A 20,609-nucleotide genomic window follows, 5' to 3' on the forward strand; every position below is an offset into this window, starting at 1 on the left:
CGAAAGATCGAACGCCTAAAGCCTTGCTGAGGAAGCAGCGCCAAAGTGCTGTTGACTCCAAGCCCAAAGCCTCTGCGAAAGCACAGCATTGGCTGAGAAATCAGAGTGGGTTCTGCTGACTTCTGCTGCTGCTTGCCTGAGCCCAGTCTCACGGTGGGAGATACCCGTATAGAGCGAAAGCCTCTTTGCCCGGGCATCTCCTCTGGGAAAGCACAGCCTTCATTGGGAAATTAGAATCGTATTGGTGGGATCCTGCTGCTTGCCTGAGCTAGTCTCCGCAGCACGGTAGATGAAACCCGCATGGAGCGAAATTCTCCTTGCCTTAGCATCCCATCTGCCTGAGAAAGAAGCTTGGTTGCACATCTGGAAAGGGCCTTAAGGAAAGGGACACGTCTGTCACGGCGCTCCCCAAGAGCATGTCTGAAGAAGGTGCAACACGCTTCCCGGGAGAAGGAGCCTTTGGCATTGTTGTCGGGAAACAGTGGCAAAGCAGGAGATCCTGCCATGGCAGGAACAGCAGGCGGGTGGCAAGACAATTGTCACCAGCTCCCTGTGCAGAGAGAATGTAGCCTCGATCATAAGGAGATATGAGGGGACGACTAGGGCAGGCGCGCGAGCTCTACTCTGAGGAAGGAGTCTGGGCAGAAGGCAGGCCTGTCCTGTGCCTCTGGTCCCAAGGGGACAGCATCTCCTTAGCCACCTGTCCCTAGGGCAGACTTGAGCTTGCCACCAGACGCCTCACCCCGAACTCGCCGAAACAACTCTGGAGAAATGGGCAGTCAGATGCCCTCTTCCTCCATGATGTGGCAGCGTTTTTTCGTGGCAATGGGTATGCCGGGGAAGGAGTGGGAACAGTCCCCCACAGCTCCCCATCCCTGTGCACGTGCGGTGTGCAGGAATCCTGTCCTCTGTCCTCTCCTGTAAGGAAGGCACTGGCCTAGTTTCCAAAACAGCTTGTGCAACAGAGCAAAAGGCCAAACCTTCCCTACACCAGAGGATGGTAGTGTGCTTAGAGTGCCATCCTAGGCCACGCTCGCTGCTGCGGGTTTTGTCTGTGTCTGCTTAGTTCGTCCTGGAAGCGTGAACCCAGGGCGCGAACATGGAGCCCTGGAAAGCAAGGCCCAAGAGGCACCAGCTCTTCCGTAGCTCTTCTTCCCTGACGCGACAGAGCGAACATCCAAAGCCTTCCTGAGGAAGCAGCAGTGAAGCGGTTCGCGCCAAGATCAAAACTATTGTGAAAGCATAGCAGTCGCTGGGAAATCAGAGTCGGATCTGTGGGATGCTCTTGCTGCCTGCCTTAGTCTAGTATTCACAGCACGGTGGTGGAAACCCTCATAGAATGAAAGCTTCTTTGCCCGGGTATGCCCTCTAGCAAAGCCCAGCATTCTTTGGGAAATCAGAGTTGGGTCTGTGGGATGCTGCTTCTGTTTGCCTGAGCTAGTCTCCACGGCAAGGTGTAATAAACCAGCATGGAGCGAAATCCTCGTTGCCGGACATCCCCTCTGCCTGAGAGAGATGTTTGGTTGCGCTTGTGGGAAGAGCTTAAAGAAAAGGGACACGTCTGTCACTGCGCTCCCCAGGAGCATGTCTGGGGAAGGTGCAGCATGCTTCCCGGGAGAAGAGAAGGAGCCGTTGGCTTTGTTTTCAGAAACGGTTTCGAAGCAGGAGAGCCGGTCCTGTCAGGATTGCGGGCCGGTGGCAAGACAAATGTCACAAGCTCCCTGTACAGAGAGATGGAAACTGGCTGCTAAGGAGACACGTGGGGATAACTAGCGCAAGGGCGCTTGCTCCACTGTGAGGAAGGAGTCTGGGCAGATGGCATGCCTGTCCTGGGCCCCTGGGCCCAAGGGGCAGGAGCTCCTTGGCCACCTGTCACTTGTGAAGACATGTGCTTGCCACCAGACGCCTACGCTTAATTCGCAGATGTAGCTCCCTGAAAGAACGGACCATCAGTAGCCGTCGTCCCTGATGTCGAAGCGTTCGCGGAAGGCACGGGTTGTCCCGGGAAGGAGTGAGGACAGTCCTCCACAACTCCCCATCCTAGTGCACGGGGGGTGTACAGGGATTTTGTCCCCTCTCCTCTTTTGTAAGGAAGGAACTGGCTTAGTCTCCTATTCCACCTGAGCTCCAGATCAAAATGCCACGACTCGCTTACGCCAGGAGATGGTAGTGGGCATAGAGATCCATCCAAGGCCACGCACGCTGCTCCAGGGTTGTGACTGTGTCTGATTTGTTTGGCTTGGCATTTTGAATCCAGGACGCGAAAATGGAGCCCGGGAAAGCAAAGCCAAGGAGGAAACCCGCATGGAGCGAAATTCTCCTTGCCCTAGCATCCCATCTGCCTGAGAAAGAAGCGTGGTTTACAAAGGTGAACCAAACATGTATCTCAGGCAAAGCGGATGCCGGGGCAAAGAGGATTTCGCTCCGTGTGGGTCTATTACACAGTGCTGTGGAGACTAGTTCAGGCAAGCCGCAGCAGCATCCCGCAGACCCGACTCTGACTTCCCAAAGAATGCTGTGCTCACGCAGAATCGGGGACTAGGCCAGTGCTTTCTCCACAGGAGAGGAGAGCCGACAGCATCTCGGCACACCGCCCTTGCACTAGGTTGAGGAGCAGTGACGGACTGTCCCCACTCCTTCCCCGGACACCCAGTGCATCCTTGAACGCTTTCACATCTTGGAGGAAGACAGATCCTGACTTCCCGATCTGTCAGGGAGCTACTTCTGGGAGTTCAGAAGTGGCAAGCACATGTCTGCACCTGGGACTGGTGGCCAAGGAGCTGCTTTCTCCTTGGGTCCAGAGGACCAGGACAGGCATGCCTTCTGCCCAGACTCCTTATTAGAGTGGAGGAAGCGCCAATACCCTAGTCCTACCGTCGTGTCTACTCCTTAGCCAGGTTTCCGTCTCTCTGCACAGAGAGCGTATGCCACTTGTCTTACCAGCGACCCGCTGTTGCTGACAGGGCCGGCTCTTTTGCTTGCGTCCGTTTCCGACAACAAGGCCAACGACTCCTTCTCTTCCCCGGGGCAGTGTGCTGCACCTTCCTCAGACATGCTCCAGGGTAGTGCAGTGACAGTCGTGTCGCTTTCTTGAGGCTCTTCCCACAGGGGCAGCCACTCTTCTCTCTCAGGCAGAGTGGATGCCGGGCATACACGATTTCGCTCCATGCAGGTTTATTACACCGTGCAGTGGAGACCAGCTCAGGCAAGCAGCAGCCGCATTCCACAGACCCGACTCTGATTTTCCAAGAATGCTGTGCTTTCCCAGAGGTGAAGCCCGGGCAAAGAGGTTTTTGCTCTACAGGAACGACTCTGATTTCCCAGAGACTGCTATGCTTTCGCAGAAGTTTTCAGCTTGCTGCGAACCGCACTTCGCTGCTGCTTCCTCAGCAAGGCATTGGGCGTTCGCTCTGTCCCGTCAGATGCGGAGAGCTGGTGCCTCTTGGGCCTTGCTTCCCGGGCTCCATGTTCGCGTCCTGGCTTCAATGAGCCAAGCCGAAATACGCAGATACAGTCAGAACCCTGCAGTAGCTTGCGTGGCCCAGGATGGCACTCTATACACACTACCATCTCCCGGTGTAGGCAACGCTAGGGCTTTTGCTATGGCGCTCAGGTGGACTCAAGTTCTAGGTCAGTGCCTTCCCCACAGGAGAGGAGAGGCAACAGGATCTTTCACACCGCCCGTACACTGGGATGGGGAGCAGTGAGGTACTTTCCCCACTACTTCCCCGGACACCCCGTGCATCCACGAACGCTTTCACATCTTGGCGTAAGGCGGCATATGACTGCCCGTTCTTTCAGGGACTTACTTCTGCGAGTTCAGGGTAGGCGCCTGGTGGCAAGCACATGTCTGCACCAGGGAAAGGTGGCCAAGGAGCTGCTTTCCCCTTAGGCGCAGGGGCACCGGAGAGGCATTCCTTCTGCCCAGACTCCTTCCTCAGAGTGGAGTATGCAACCCTGCCCTATTCGTCCCTTCCTTTCTCCTTCTCAGCCAAGTATCCTATTCTCCACACAGAGAGCGGGTGACACTTGTCTTGCCACCGGCCCACTTTCCCTCCCAGGGCAGACTCTCCTTGCTTCGTGACAACGAAGGCCAACGGCATCTTCTCTTCTCCCAGGGCGGCAATGCTGCACCTTCCCCAGACTTGTTCTTGGGGAGCTCAGTGACAGATGTGTCCCTTTCCTTAAGGCCCTTTGCAGATGTGCAACCACTCTTCTCGCTCAGGCAGAGCGGGGATGCTAGGGAAAGGAGAATTTCGCTCCATGCGGGATTCACCTATCGTGCTGTTGAGACTAGCTCAGGCAAGCAGCAGCAGCATTCCACAAACACGATCTGATTTCCCACCAAATGCTGTGCTTTCCCAGAGGAGATGCCCGGGGAAAAGAGGATTAGGCTGTATGCGGTTTTCTACCACCGTAAGACAGGGCTCCAGCAAGAAGCAGCAGCAGCCAGCAGATCCAAATCTGATTTCTCAGTGAATGCTGTGCTTTCGCAGAGGCTTTGGGCTTGGAGCGAACAGCACTACGCCTCTGTTTCTTCAGCCAGGCTTCAGTCGCGTCAGGGAAGAAGAGCTGCGGGAGAGCTGGTGCCTCTAGGGCCTTGCTTTTCCGGCTCCATGTTCGCGTCCTGGATTCAAACTGCCAAGGTGAAATAAGCGTACACAGCCTCCACCCTGCAGCAGCGTGCATGGCCTACGATGGCACTGTGCTCATAATGCCATCTCCCAGTGTAGGCAATGTCTGCCCTTTTGCTCTGGCGTTCAGGTGGGCAGGGGACTAGGCCAGTGCTTTCTCCAGCCGAGAAGAGACGCGACAGGATCAATGTACACCGCCCGCGCCCTGGGAATGGGAGTAATGGGTAACTGTTCCTCCTTCCCCGCGACACCCGCTGCCTCTGCCAATGCTACCACATCCTGAAGGAAGACGGCTTCTGACTGCCCGTTCCTCCTGGAGCTGTTACTGTGAGTTCAGGACAGGGCGCCTGGTAGCAAGCCCACTTCTGTCCTATGGACAGGTGGCCAAGTAGCTGCTGTCCCCTTGGGCCCAGAGGCTCAGGACAGTACAGCCTTCTGCCCAGACTCCTTCCTCAGAGTGGAGCACGCGCCCCTGCCATCATCATACCCTCTTATCTCTTTAGCAGCCAGGCGTCGGTCTCCCTGCACAGGACGCGGGTGACACTTGTCTTGCCACCGGCCCGCTCTTCTTGACACTGCCGGCTCTCCTGCTTCGCGACCTTTTCCCGACAATAAGGCCAACGGCTCCTTCTCTTCTCCCGGGAAGCATGCTGCACCTTCCCCAGACATGCTCCTGGGGGAGCGGTGTGACGGATGTGTCCCTTTCCTTAGGACTCTTCCCACAGGAGCAACCAAGCATCTCTCTCAGGCAGAGGGGATGCCCGGGCAAAGAAGATTTTGCTCCATGCCGGTTTATTACACCGTGCTGTGGAGATTAGCTCAGACAAGCAGCAGCAACATCCCACAGATCTGACTCTGATATCCCGAAGAAAGCTGTGCTTTCCCAGAGGGGATGCCTGGGCAAAGAGGCTTTTGCTCTATGCGGATTTTTCCCACCGTGCTGCGAATACTAGGCTAAGGCAAGAAGCAAGAGCAGCCCACAGAACCGACTCTGATTTTCCAGTGACTGCTATGCTTTCGCAGAGGTTTTCAGCTTGGCGCGAACTGCACTTCTCTGATGTTCCTCAGCATGGCTTTGGGCGTTCGCTCTGTTCCATCATGGAAGAAGAGCTCTGGAGAGCTGGGGCCTCTTTGGCGTGTGGAGCACGCGTGCCTGCCCTAGTCATCCCCTTGTGTCTCCTTAGCAGCCAGGCTTCTATCTCTCCGCTCAGGGAGCGGGTGACACTTGTCTTCTTAGCAGCCAGGCTTCCTACTCTCCATACAAAGAGCGTGCTGTGGAGAATGTTGTGCTTTTCGCAGCACGGTGGGAAAAACCCGCATAGAGCGAAAGCCTCTTTGCCTGGGCATCCCCTCTGGGAAAGCACTGCATTCTTTGGGAAATAGAGTCAGGTCTGTGGGATGTTGCTGCTTGCCTGAGAAGGTCTCCACAGCACGGTGTCATAAACCCGCATGGAGCGAAATCCTCTTTGCCCCGGCATCCCCACTGCCCGAGAGAGATGCGTGGTTGCGACTTTGGAAAGAGACTTAAGGAAAGGGATACGTCTGTCACTGCGCTCCACAGGAGCATGTCTGGGAAGGTGCAGAAGGCGGCCCAGGGACAAGAGAAGGCGCCTTTGGTGTTACTGTCCGGAAACGGTTGCGAAGCAGGACAGCCGGGCCTGTGAGGAACAGCGTGTCAGTGGCAAGACAAGTTTCACCAGCTACCTGTGCAGAGAAATGTGAGCCTGTCTGCTAAGGAGACACGAGAGGACAACTAGGACAGGGGCGCGTGCTCCACTCTGAGGAAGGAGTCTGAGCAGAAGGCAGGCCTGTCCTGTGCCTCTGGGCCCAAGGGGACATTAGCTCAGGGCCACCTGTCAAGAGGGCAGAAGTGGGATTGCCACCAGGCGCCCGGCCCTGAACTCACAGAAAGAGCTCCAGGAGGAACGGGCAGTTAGATGCCGTCCTCCAGGATGTGGAAGGGTTCGCGGAGGCACGGGGAGTCCGGGGAAGGAGTGGGGACAGCCCCCGACAGCTCCCCATCCCAGTGCACGGGCGGTGTGCAGGGATCCTGTTGCCGCTCCTCTCCTGTGTAAAAGGCACTGGCCTAGTCTCCGAAACAGCCTGAGCAACAGAGCAAAAGGCCAAGCCTTGCCTACGCCAGAAGATGGTAGTGTGCATAGAGTGCCATCCTAGGCCACGCACGCTGTTGCGGGTTGTGGCTGTGTCTGCTTAGTTCGTCCTGGAAGGGTGAACCCAGGGCGCGAACATGGAGCCTTGGAAAGCAAGGCCCAAGAGGCACCAGCTCTTCCATAGCTCTTCTTCCCTGACGCGACAGAGCAAACGCCCAAAGCCTTCCTGATGAAGCAGCAGCGAAGCGGTTCGCGCCAAGATGAAAACTATTGTGAAAGCATAGCAGTCGCTGGGAAATCAGAGTCGGTTCTGTGGGCTGCTCTTGCTGCCTGCCTTAGTCTAGTATTCACAGCATGGTGGGAGAAACCCTCACAGAATGACAGCCTCTTTGCCCGGGCATGCCCTCTGGCAAAGCCCAGCATTCTTTGGGAAATCAGAGTCGGGTCTGTGAGATGCTGCTGCTGTTTGCCTGAGGTAGTCTCCACAGCACGGTGTAATAAACCCGTGTGGAGCGAAATCCTCGTTGCCGGGCATCCCCTCTGCCTGAGAGAGATGCTTGGTTGCGCTTGTGGGAAGAGCTTTAAGGAAAGGGACACGTCTGTCACTGCGCTCCCCAGGAGCATGTCTGGGGAAGGTGCAGCACGCTTCCCCGCAAGACGAGAAGGAGCCGTTGGCCTTGTTTTCCGAAACGGTCTTGAGCAGAAGAGTCGGTCCTGTCAGGAACAGCGGGCCGGTGGCAAGTCAAGTGTCACCCGCTCCCTTTGCGGAGAGACGGAAACCTGGCTGCTAAGGAGACACGTGGGGACGTCTAGAGCAAGGGCGCTTGCTCCACTGTGAGAAAGGAGTCTGGGCAGAAGGCATGCCTGTCCTGGGCCCCTGGGCCCAAGGAGCAGCAGCTCCTTGGCCACCTGTCACTTGTATAGGCATGTGCTTGCCACCAGGCACCTACGCTGAACTCGCGGATGTACCTCCCTGAAAGAACGGACCATCAGTAGCCGTCCTCCATGATGTGGAAGCGTTCGCGGAGCCACGGGTTGTCCCGGGAAGGAGTGAGGACAGTCCACCACTGCTCCCCATCCCAGTGCACAGCGGTGTGTAGGGATCCTGTCGCATCTCCTCTCCTGTGAGGAAGGCACTGGCCTAGTCCCCTATTCCGCGTGAGCGCAAGAGCAATTTGCCAAGCCTCGCCTACGCCAGGAGATGGTAGTGGGCATAGAGTGCCATCCTAGGCCACGCACGCTGCTGCATGGTTGTGACTGTGTCTGATTTGTTTGGCTTGGCAGTTTGAGTCCAGGACGCGAAAATGGAGCCCGGGAAAGCAAAGCCAAGGAGGAATTAGCTCTCCCGCAGCACTTCTTCCCTGACGCGAAAGATCGAACGCCTAAAGCCTTGCTGAGGAAGCAGCGCCAAAGTGCTGTTGACTCCAAGCCAAAAGCCTCTGCGAAAGCACAGCATTGGCTGAGAAATCAGAGTGGGTTCTGCTGACTTCTGCTGCTGCTTGCCTGAGCCCAGTCTCACGGTGGGAGATACCCGTATAGAGCGAAAGCCTCTTTGCCCGGGCATCTCCTCTGGGAAAGCACAGCCTTCATTGGGAAATTAGAATCGTATTGGTGGGATCCTGCTGCTTGCCTGAGCTAGTCTCCGCAGCACGGTAGATGAAACCCGCATGGAGCGAAATTCTCCTTGCCTTAGCATCCCATCTGCCTGAGAAAGAAGCTTGGTTGCACATCTGGAAAGGGCCTTAAGGAAAGGGACACGTCTGTCACGGCGCTCCCCAAGAGCATGTCTGAAGAAGGTGCAACACGCTTCCCGGGAGAAGGAGCCTTTGGCATTGTTGTCGGGAAACAGTGGCAAAGCAGGAGATCCTGCCATGGCAGGAACAGCAGGCGGGTGGCAAGACAATTGTCACCAGCTCCCTGTGCAGAGAGAATGTAGCCTCGATCATAAGGAGATATGAGGGGACGACTAGGGCAGGCGCGCGAGCTCTACTCTGAGGAAGGAGTCTGGGCAGAAGGCAGGCCTGTCCTGTGCCTCTGGTCCCAAGGGGACAGCATCTCCTTAGCCACCTGTCCCTAGGGCAGACTTGAGCTTGCCACCAGACGCCTCACCCCGAACTCGCCGAAACAACTCTGGAGAAATGGGCAGTCAGATGCCCTCTTCCTCCATGATGTGGCAGCGTTTTTTCGTGGCAATGGGTATGCCGGGGAAGGAGTGGGAACAGTCCCCCACAGCTCCCCATCCCTGTGCACGTGCGGTGTGCAGGAATCCTGTCCTCTGTCCTCTCCTGTAAGGAAGGCACTGGCCTAGTTTCCAAAACAGCTTGTGCAACAGAGCAAAAGGCCAAACCTTCCCTACACCAGAGGATGGTAGTGTGCTTAGAGTGCCATCCTAGGCCACGCTCGCTGCTGCGGGTTTTGTCTGTGTCTGCTTAGTTCGTCCTGGAAGCGTGAACCCAGGGCGCGAACATGGAGCCCTGGAAAGCAAGGCCCAAGAGGCACCAGCTCTTCCGTAGCTCTTCTTCCCTGACGCGACAGAGCGAACATCCAAAGCCTTCCTGAGGAAGCAGCAGTGAAGCGGTTCGCGCCAAGATCAAAACTATTGTGAAAGCATAGCAGTCGCTGGGAAATCAGAGTCGGTTCTGTGGGCTGCTCTTGCTGCCTGCCTTAGTCTAGTATTCACAGCATGGTGGGAGAAACCCTCACAGAACGACAGCCTCTTTGCCCGGGCATGCCCTCTGGCAAAGCCCAGCATTCTTTGGGAAATCAGAGTCGGGTCTGTGAGATGCTGCTGCAGTTTGCCTGAGGTAGTCTCCACAGCACGGTGTAATAAACCCGTGTGGAGCGAAATCCTCGTTGCCGGGCATCCCCTCTGCCTGAGAGAGAGGCTTGGTTGCGCTTGTGGGAAGAGCTTTAAGGAAAGGGACACGTCTGTCACTGCGCTCCCCAGGAGCATGTCTGGGGAAGGTGCAGCACGCTTCCCCGCAAGACGAGAAGGAGCCGTTGGCCTTGTTTTCCGAAACGGTCTTGAGCAGAAGAGTCGGTCCTGTCAGGAACAGCGGGCCGGTGGCAAGTCAAGTGTCACCCGCTCCCTTTGCGGAGAGACGGAAACCTGGCTGCTAAGGAGACACGTGGGGACGTCTAGAGCAAGGGCGCTTGCTCCACTGTGAGAAAGGAGTCTGGGCAGAAGGCATGCCTGTCCTGGGCCCCTGGGCCCAAGGAGCAGCAGCTCCTTGGCCACCTGTCACTTGTATAGGCATGTGCTTGCCACCAGGCACCTACGCTGAACTCGCGGATGTACCTCCCTGAAAGAACGGACCATCAGTAGCCGTCCTCCATGATGTGGAAGCGTTCGCGGAGCCACGGGTTGTCCCGGGAAGGAGTGAGGACAGTCCACCACTGCTCCCCATCCCAGTGCACAGCGGTGTGTAGGGATCCTGTCGCATCTCCTCTCCTGTGAGGAAGGCACTGGCCTAGTCCCCTATTCCGCGTGAGCGCAAGAGCAATTTGCCAAGCCTCGCCTACGCCAGGAGATGGTAGTGGGCATAGAGTGCCATCCTAGGCCACGCACGCTGCTGCATGGTTGTGACTGTGTCTGATTTGTTTGGCTTGGCAGTTTGAGTCCAGGACGCGAAAATGGAGCCCGGGAAAGCAAAGCCAAGGAGGAATTAGCTCTCCCGCAGCACTTCTTCCCTGACGCGAAAGATCGAACGCCTAAAGCCTTGCTGAGGAAGCAGCGCCAAAGTGCTGTTGACTCCAAGCCCAAAGCCTCTGCGAAAGCACAGCATTGGCTGAGAAATCAGAGTGGGTTCTGCTGACTTCTGCTGCTGCTTGCCTGAGCCCAGTCTCACGGTGGGAGATACCCGTATAGAGCGAAAGCCTCTTTGCCCGGGCATCTCCTCTGGGAAAGCACAGCCTTCATTGGGAAATTAGAATCGTATTGGTGGGATCCTGCTGCTTGCCTGAGCTAGTCTCCGCAGCACGGTAGATGAAACCCGCATGGAGCGAAATTCTCCTTGCCTTAGCATCCCATCTGCCTGAGAAAGAAGCTTGGTTGCACATCTGGAAAGGGCCTTAAGGAAAGGGACACGTCTGTCACGGCGCTCCCCAAGAGCATGTCTGAAGAAGGTGCAACACGCTTCCCGGGAGAAGGAGCCTTTGGCATTGTTGTCGGGAAACAGTGGCAAAGCAGGAGATCCTGCCATGGCAGGAACAGCAGGCGGGTGGCAAGACAATTGTCACCAGCTCCCTGTGCAGAGAGAATGTAGCCTCGATCATAAGGAGATATGAGGGGACGACTAGGGCAGGCGCGCGAGCTCTACTCTGAGGAAGGAGTCTGGGCAGAAGGCAGGCCTGTCCTGTGCCTCTGGTCCCAAGGGGACAGCATCTCCTTAGCCACCTGTCCCTAGGGCAGACTTGAGCTTGCCACCAGACGCCTCACCCCGAACTCGCCGAAACAACTCTGGAGAAATGGGCAGTCAGATGCCCTCTTCCTCCATGATGTGGCAGCGTTTTTTCGTGGCAATGGGTATGCCGGGGAAGGAGTGGGAACAGTCCCCCACAGCTCCCCATCCCTGTGCACGTGCGGTGTGCAGGAATCCTGTCCTCTGTCCTCTCCTGTAAGGAAGGCACTGGCCTAGTTTCCAAAACAGCTTGTGCAACAGAGCAAAAGGCCAAACCTTCCCTACACCAGAGGATGGTAGTGTGCTTAGAGTGCCATCCTAGGCCACGCTCGCTGCTGCGGGTTTTGTCTGTGTCTGCTTAGTTCGTCCTGGAAGCGTGAACCCAGGGCGCGAACATGGAGCCCTGGAAAGCAAGGCCCAAGAGGCACCAGCTCTTCCGTAGCTCTTCTTCCCTGACGCGACAGAGCGAACATCCAAAGCCTTCCTGAGGAAGCAGCAGTGAAGCGGTTCGCGCCAAGATCAAAACTATTGTGAAAGCATAGCAGTCGCTGGGAAATCAGAGTCGGATCTGTGGGATGCTCTTGCTGCCTGCCTTAGTCTAGTATTCACAGCACGGTGGTGGAAACCCTCATAGAATGAAAGCTTCTTTGCCCGGGTATGCCCTCTAGCAAAGCCCAGCATTCTTTGGGAAATCAGAGTTGGGTCTGTGGGATGCTGCTTCTGTTTGCCTGAGCTAGTCTCCACGGCAAGGTGTAATAAACCAGCATGGAGCGAAATCCTCGTTGCCGGACATCCCCTCTGCCTGAGAGAGATGTTTGGTTGCGCTTGTGGGAAGAGCTTAAAGAAAAGGGACACGTCTGTCACTGCGCTCCCCAGGAGCATGTCTGGGGAAGGTGCAGCATGCTTCCCGGGAGAAGAGAAGGAGCCGTTGGCTTTGTTTTCAGAAACGGTTTCGAAGCAGGAGAGCCGGTCCTGTCAGGATTGCGGGCCGGTGGCAAGACAAATGTCACAAGCTCCCTGTACAGAGAGATGGAAACTGGCTGCTAAGGAGACACGTGGGGATAACTAGCGCAAGGGCGCTTGCTCCACTGTGAGGAAGGAGTCTGGGCAGATGGCATGCCTGTCCTGGGCCCCTGGGCCCAAGGGGCAGGAGCTCCTTGGCCACCTGTCACTTGTGAAGACATGTGCTTGCCACCAGACGCCTACGCTTAATTCGCAGATGTAGCTCCCTGAAAGAACGGACCATCAGTAGCCGTCGTCCCTGATGTCGAAGCGTTCGCGGAAGGCACGGGTTGTCCCGGGAAGGAGTGAGGACAGTCCTCCACAACTCCCCATCCTAGTGCACGGGGGGTGTACAGGGATTTTGTCCCCTCTCCTCTTTTGTAAGGAAGGAACTGGCTTAGTCTCCTATTCCACCTGAGCTCCAGATCAAAATGCCACGACTCGCTTACGCCAGGAGATGGTAGTGGGCATAGAGATCCATCCAAGGCCACGCACGCTGCTCCAGGGTTGTGACTGTGTCTGATTTGTTTGGCTTGGCATTTTGAATCCAGGACGCGAAAATGGAGCCCGGGAAAGCAAAGCCAAGGAGGAAACCCGCATGGAGCGAAATTCTCCTTGCCCTAGCATCCCATCTGCCTGAGAAAGAAGCGTGGTTTACAAAGGTGAACCAAACATGTATCTCAGGCAAAGCGGATGCCGGGGCAAAGAGGATTTCGCTCCGTGTGGGTCTATTACACAGTGCTGTGGAGACTAGTTCAGGCAAGCCGCAGCAGCATCCCGCAGACCCGACTCTGACTTCCCAAAGAATGCTGTGCTCACGCAGAATCGGGGACTAGGCCAGTGCTTTCTCCACAGGAGAGGAGAGCCGACAGCATCTCGGCACACCGCCCTTGCACTAGGTTGAGGAGCAGTGACGGACTGTCCCCACTCCTTCCCCGGACACCCAGTGCATCCTTGAACGCTTTCACATCTTGGAGGAAGACAGATCCTGACTTCCCGATCTGTCAGGGAGCTACTTCTGGGAGTTCAGAAGTGGCAAGCACATGTCTGCACCTGGGACTGGTGGCCAAGGAGCTGCTTTCTCCTTGGGTCCAGAGGACCAGGACAGGCATGCCTTCTGCCCAGACTCCTTATTAGAGTGGAGGAAGCGCCAATACCCTAGTCCTACCGTCGTGTCTACTCCTTAGCCAGGTTTCCGTCTCTCTGCACAGAGAGCGTATGCCACTTGTCTTACCAGCGACCCGCTGTTGCTGACAGGGCCGGCTCTTTTGCTTGCGTCCGTTTCCGACAACAAGGCCAACGACTCCTTCTCTTCCCCGGGGCAGTGTGCTGCACCTTCCTCAGACATGCTCCAGGGTAGTGCAGTGACAGTCGTGTCGCTTTCTTGAGGCTCTTCCCACAGGGGCAGCCACTCTTCTCTCTCAGGCAGAGTGGATGCCGGGCATACACGATTTCGCTCCATGCAGGTTTATTACACCGTGCAGTGGAGACCAGCTCAGGCAAGCAGCAGCCGCATTCCACAGACCCGACTCTGATTTTCCAAGAATGCTGTGCTTTCCCAGAGGTGAAGCCCGGGCAAAGAGGTTTTTGCTCTACAGGAACGACTCTGATTTCCCAGAGACTGCTATGCTTTCGCAGAAGTTTTCAGCTTGCTGCGAACCGCACTTCGCTGCTGCTTCCTCAGCAAGGCATTGGGCGTTCGCTCTGTCCCGTCAGATGCGGAGAGCTGGTGCCTCTTGGGCCTTGCTTCCCGGGCTCCATGTTCGCGTCCTGGCTTCAATGAGCCAAGCCGAAATACGCAGATACAGTCAGAACCCTGCAGTAGCTTGCGTGGCCCAGGATGGCACTCTATACACACTACCATCTCCCGGTGTAGGCAACGCTAGGGCTTTTGCTATGGCGCTCAGGTGGACTCAAGTTCTAGGTCAGTGCCTTCCCCACAGGAGAGGAGAGGCAACAGGATCTTTCACACCGCCCGTACACTGGGATGGGGAGCAGTGAGGTACTTTCCCCACTACTTCCCCGGACACCCCGTGCATCCACGAACGCTTTCACATCTTGGCGTAAGGCGGCATATGACTGCCCGTTCTTTCAGGGACTTACTTCTGCGAGTTCAGGGTAGGCGCCTGGTGGCAAGCACATGTCTGCACCAGGGAAAGGTGGCCAAGGAGCTGCTTTCCCCTTAGGCGCAGGGGCACCGGAGAGGCATTCCTTCTGCCCAGACTCCTTCCTCAGAGTGGAGTATGCAACCCTGCCCTATTCGTCCCTTCCTTTCTCCTTCTCAGCCAAGTATCCTATTCTCCACACAGAGAGCGGGTGACACTTGTCTTGCCACCGGCCCACTTTCCCTCCCAGGGCAGACTCTCCTTGCTTCGTGACAACGAAGGCCAACGGCATCTTCTCTTCTCCCAGGGCGGCAATGCTGCACCTTCCCCAGACTTGTTCTTGGGGAGCTCAGTGACAGATGTGTCCCTTTCCTTAAGGCCCTTTGCAGATGTGCAACCACTCTTCTCGCTCAGGCAGAGCGGGGATGCTAGGGAAAGGAGAATTTCGCTCCATGCGGGATTCACCTATCGTGCTGTTGAGACTAGCTCAGGCAAGCAGCAGCAGCATTCCACAAACACGATCTGATTTCCCACCAAATGCTGTGCTTTCCCAGAGGAGATGCCCGGGGAAAAGAGGATTAGGCTGTATGCGGTTTTCTACCACCGTAAGACAGGGCTCCAGCAAGAAGCAGCAGCAGCCAGCAGATCCAAATCTGATTTCTCAGTGAATGCTGTGCTTTCGCAGAGGCTTTGGGCTTGGAGCGAACAGCACTACGCCTCTGTTTCTTCAGCCAGGCTTCAGTCGCATCAGGGAAGAAGAGCTGCGGGAGAGCTGGTGCCTCTAGGGCCTTGCTTTTCCGGCTCCATGTTCGCGTCCTGGATTCAAACTGCCAAGGTGAAATAAGCGTACACAGCCTCCACCCTGCAGCAGCGTGCATGGCCTACGATGGCACTGTGCTCATAATGCCATCTCCCAGTGTAGGCAATGTCTGCCCTTTTGCTCTGGCGTTCAGGTGGGCAGGGGACTAGGCCAGTGCTTTCTCCAGCCGAGAAGAGACGCGACAGGATCAATGTACACCGCCCGCGCCCTGGGAATGGGAGTAATGGGTAACTGTTCCTCCTTCCCCGCGACACCCGCTGCCTCTGCCAATGCTACCACATCCTGAAGGAAGACGGCTTCTGACTGCCCGTTCCTCCTGGAGCTGTTACTGTGAGTTCAGGACAGGGCGCCTGGTAGCAAGCCCACTTCTGTCCTATGGACAGGTGGCCAAGTAGCTGCTGTCCCCTTGGGCCCAGAGGCTCAGGACAGTACAGCCTTCTGCCCAGACTCCTTCCTCAGAGTGGAGCACGCGCCCCTGCCATCATCATACCCTCTTATCTCTTTAGCAGCCAGGCGTCGGTCTCCCTGCACAGGACGCGGGTGACACTTGTCTTGCCACCGGCCCGCTCTTCTTGACACTGCCGGCTCTCCTGCTTCGCGACCTTTTCCCGACAATAAGGCCAACGGCTCCTTCTCTTCTCCCGGGAAGCATGCTGCACCTTCCCCAGACATGCTCCTGGGGGAGCGGTGTGACGGATGTGTCCCTTTCCTTAGGACTCTTCCCACAGGAGCAACCAAGCATCTCTCTCAGGCAGAGGGGATGCCCGGGCAAAGAAGATTTTGCTCCATGCCGGTTTATTACACCGTGCTGTGGAGATTAGCTCAGACAAGCAGCAGCAACATCCCACAGATCTGACTCTGATATCCCGAAGAAAGCTGTGCTTTCCCAGAGGGGATGCCTGGGCAAAGAGGCTTTTGCTCTATGCGGATTTTTCCCACCGTGCTGCGAATACTAGGCTAAGGCAAGAAGCAAGAGCAGCCCACAGAACCGACTCTGATTTTCCAGTGACTGCTATGCTTTCGCAGAGGTTTTCAGCTTGGCGCGAACTGCACTTCTCTGATGTTCCTCAGCATGGCTTTGGGCGTTCGCTCTGTTCCATCATGGAAGAAGAGCTCTGGAGAGCTGGGGCCTCTTTGGCGTGTGGAGCACGCGTGCCTGCCCTAGTCATCCCCTTGTGTCTCCTTAGCAGCCAGGCTTCTATCTCTCCGCTCAGGGAGCGGGTGACACTTGTCTTCTTAGCAGCCAGGCTTCCTACTCTCCATACAAAGAGCGTGCTGTGGAGAATGTTGTGCTTTTCGCAGCACGGTGGGAAAAACCCGCATAGAGCGAAAGCCTCTTTGCCTGGGCATCCCCTCTGGGAAAGCACTGCATTCTTTGGGAAATAGAGTCAGGTCTGTGGGATGTTGCTGCTTGCCTGAGAAGGTCTCCACAGCACGGTGTAATAAACCCGCATGGAGCGAAATCCTCTTTGCCCCGGCATCCCCACTGCCCGAGAGAGATGCGTGGTTGCGACTTTGGAAAGAGACTTAAGGAAAGGGATACGTCTGTCACTGCGCTCCACAGGAGCATGTCTGGGAAGGTGCAGAAGGCGGCCCAGGGACAAGAGAAGGCGCCTTTGGTGTTACTGTCCGGAAACGGTTGCGAAGCAGGACAGCCGGGCCTGTGAGGAACAGCGTGTCAGTGGCAAGACAAGTTTCACCAGCTACCTGTGCAGAGAAATGTGAGCCTGTCTGCTAAGGAGACACGAGAGGACAACTAGGACAGGGGCGCGTGCTCCACTCTGAGGAAGGAGTCTGAGCAGAAGGCAGGCCTGTCCTGTGCCTCTGGGCCCAAGGGGACATTAGCTCAGGGCCACCTGTCAAGAGGGCAGAAGTGGGATTGCCACCAGGCGCCCGGCCCTGAACTCACAGAAAGAGCTCCAGGAGGAACGGGCAGTTAGATGCCGTCCTCCAGGATGTGGAAGGGTTCACGGAGGCACGGGGAGTCCGGGGAAGGAGTGGGGACAGCCCCCGACAGCTCCCCATCCCAGTGCACGGGCGGTGTGCAGGGATCCTGTTGCCGCTCCTCTCCTGTGTAAAAGGCACTGGCCTAGTCTCCGAAACAGCCTGAGCAACAGAGCAAAAGGCCAAGCCTTGCCTACGCCAGAAGATGGTAGTGTGCATAGAGTGCCATCCTAGGCCACGCACGCTGTTGCGGGTTGTGGCTGTGTCTGCTTAGTTCGTCCTGGAAGGGTGAACCCAGGGCGCGAACATGGAGCCTTGGAAAGCAAGGCCCAAGAGGCACCAGCTCTTCCATAGCTCTTCTTCCCTGACGCGACAGAGCAAACGCCCAAAGCCTTCCTGATGAAGCAGCAGCGAAGCGGTTCGCGCCAAGATGAAAACTATTGTGAAAGCATAGCAGTCGCTGGGAAATCAGAGTCGGTTCTGTGGGCTGCTCTTGCTGCCTGCCTTAGTCTAGTATTCACAGCATGGTGGGAGAAACCCTCACAGAATGACAGCCTCTTTGCCCGGGCATGCCCTCTGGCAAAGCCCAGCATTCTTTGGGAAATCAGAGTCGGGTCTGTGAGATGCTGCTGCTGTTTGCCTGAGGTAGTCTCCACAGCACGGTGTAATAAACCCGTGTGGAGCGAAATCCTCGTTGCCGGGCATCCCCTCTGCCTGAGAGAGATGCTTGGTTGCGCTTGTGGGAAGAGCTTTAAGGAAAGGGACACGTCTGTCACTGCGCTCCCCAGGAGCATGTCTGGGGAAGGTGCAGCACGCTTCCCCGCAAGACGAGAAGGAGCCGTTGGCCTTGTTTTCCGAAACGGTCTTGAGCAGAAGAGTCGGTCCTGTCAGGAACAGCGGGCCGGTGGCAAGTCAAGTGTCACCCGCTCCCTTTGCGGAGAGACGGAAACCTGGCTGCTAAGGAGACACGTGGGGACGTCTAGAGCAAGGGCGCTTGCTCCACTGTGAGAAAGGAGTCTGGGCAGAAGGCATGCCTGTCCTGGGCCCCTGGGCCCAAGGAGCAGCAGCTCCTTGGCCACCTGTCACTTGTATAGGCATGTGCTTGCCACCAGGCACCTACGCTGAACTCGCGGATGTACCTCCCTGAAAGAACGGACCATCAGTAGCCGTCCTCCATGATGTGGAAGCGTTCGCGGAGCCACGGGTTGTCCCGGGAAGGAGTGAGGACAGTCCACCACTGCTCCCCATCCCAGTGCACAGCGGTGTGTAGGGATCCTGTCGCATCTCCTCTCCTGTGAGGAAGGCACTGGCCTAGTCCCCTATTCCGCGTGAGCGCAAGAGCAATTTGCCAAGCCTCGCCTACGCCAGGAGATGGTAGTGGGCATAGAGTGCCATCCTAGGCCACGCACGCTGCTGCATGGTTGTGACTGTGTCTGATTTGTTTGGCTTGGCAGTTTGAGTCCAGGACGCGAAAATGGAGCCCGGGAAAGCAAAGCCAAGGAGGAATTAGCTCTCCCGCAGCACTTCTTCCCTGACGCGAAAGATCGAACGCCTAAAGCCTTGCTGAGGAAGCAGCGCCAAAGTGCTGTTGACTCCAAGCCAAAAGCCTCTGCGAAAGCACAGCATTGGCTGAGAAATCAGAGTGGGTTCTGCTGACTTCTGCTGCTGCTTGCCTGAGCCCAGTCTCACGGTGGGAGATACCCGTATAGAGCGAAAGCCTCTTTGCCCGGGCATCTCCTCTGGGAAAGCACAGCCTTCATTGGGAAATTAGAATCGTATTGGTGGGATCCTGCTGCTTGCCTGAGCTAGTCTCCGCAGCACGGTAGATGAAACCCGCATGGAGCGAAATTCTCCTTGCCTTAGCATCCCATCTGCCTGAGAAAGAAGCTTGGTTGCACATCTGGAAAGGGCCTTAAGGAAAGGGACACGTCTGTCACGGCGCTCCCCAAGAGCATGTCTGAAGAAGGTGCAACACGCTTCCCGGGAGAAGGAGCCTTTGGCATTGTTGTCGGGAAACAGTGGCAAAGCAGGAGATCCTGCCATGGCAGGAACAGCAGGCGGGTGGCAAGACAATTGTCACCAGCTCCCTGTGCAGAGAGAATGTAGCCTCGATCATAAGGAGATATGAGGGGACGACTAGGGCAGGCGCGCGAGCTCTACTCTGAGGAAGGAGTCTGGGCAGAAGGCAGGCCTGTCCTGTGCCTCTGGTCCCAAGGGGACAGCATCTCCTTAGCCACCTGTCCCTAGGGCAGACTTGAGCTTGCCACCAGACGCCTCACCCCGAACTCGCCGAAACAACTCTGGAGAAATGGGCAGTCAGATGCCCTCTTCCTCCATGATGTGGCAGCGTTTTTTCGTGGCAATGGGTATGCCGGGGAAGGAGTGGGAACAGTCCCCCACAGCTCCCCATCCCTGTGCACGTGCGGTGTGCAGGAATCCTGTCCTCTGTCCTCTCCTGTAAGGAAGGCACTGGCCTAGTTTCCAAAACAGCTTGTGCAACAGAGCAAAAGGCCAAACCTTCCCTACACCAGAGGATGGTAGTGTGCTTAGAGTGCCATCCTAGGCCACGCTCGCTGCTGCGGGTTTTGTCTGTGTCTGCTTAGTTCGTCCTGGAAGCGTGAACCCAGGGCGCGAACATGGAGCCCTGGAAAGCAAGGCCCAAGAGGCACCAGCTCTTCCGTAGCTCTTCTTCCCTGACGCGACAGAGCGAACATCCAAAGCCTTCCTGAGGAAGCAGCAGTGAAGCGGTTCGCGCCAAGATCAAAACTATTGTGAAAGCATAGCAGTCGCTGGGAAATCAGAGTCGGATCTGTGGGATGCTCTTGCTGCCTGCCTTAGTCTAGTATTCACAGCACGGTGGTGGAAACCCTCATAGAATGAAAGCTTCTTTGCCCGGGTATGCCCTCTAGCAAAGCCCAGCATTCTTTGGGAAATCAGAGTTGGGTCTGTGGGATGCTGCTTCTGTTTGCCTGAGCTAGTCTCCACGGCAAGGTGTAATAAACCAGCATGGAGCGAAATCCTCGTTGCCGGACATCCCCTCTGCCTGAGAGAGATGTTTGGTTGCGCTTGTGGGAAGAGCTTAAAGAAAAGGGACACGTCTGTCACTGCGCTCCCCAGGAGCATGTCTGGGGAAGGTGCAGCATGCTTCCCGGGAGAAGAGAAGGAGCCGTTGGCTTTGTTTTCAGAAACGGTTTCGAAGCAGGAGAGCCGGTCCTGTCAGGATTGCGGGCCGGTGGCAAGACAAATGTCACAAGCTCCCTGTACAGAGAGATGGAAACTGGCTGCTAAGGAGACACGTGGGGATAACTAGCGCAAGGGCGCTTGCTCCACTGTGAGGAAGGAGTCTGGGCAGATGGCATGCCTGTCCTGGGCCCCTGGGCCCAAGGGGCAGGAGCTCCTTGGCCACCTGTCACTTGTGAAGACATGTGCTTGCCACCAGACGCCTACGCTTAATTCGCAGATGTAGCTCCCTGAAAGAACGGACCATCAGTAGCCGTCGTCCCTGATGTCGAAGCGTTCGTGGAAGGCACGGGTTGTCCCGGGAAGGAGTGAGGACAGTCCTCCACAACTCCCCATCCTAGTGCACGGGGGGT

The sequence above is a fragment of the Mustela lutreola genome, chromosome 7, assembly GCF_030435805.1.
Source record: "Mustela lutreola isolate mMusLut2 chromosome 7, mMusLut2.pri, whole genome shotgun sequence".
In the NCBI taxonomy this organism is placed as follows: domain Eukaryota; kingdom Metazoa; phylum Chordata; class Mammalia; order Carnivora; family Mustelidae; genus Mustela; species Mustela lutreola.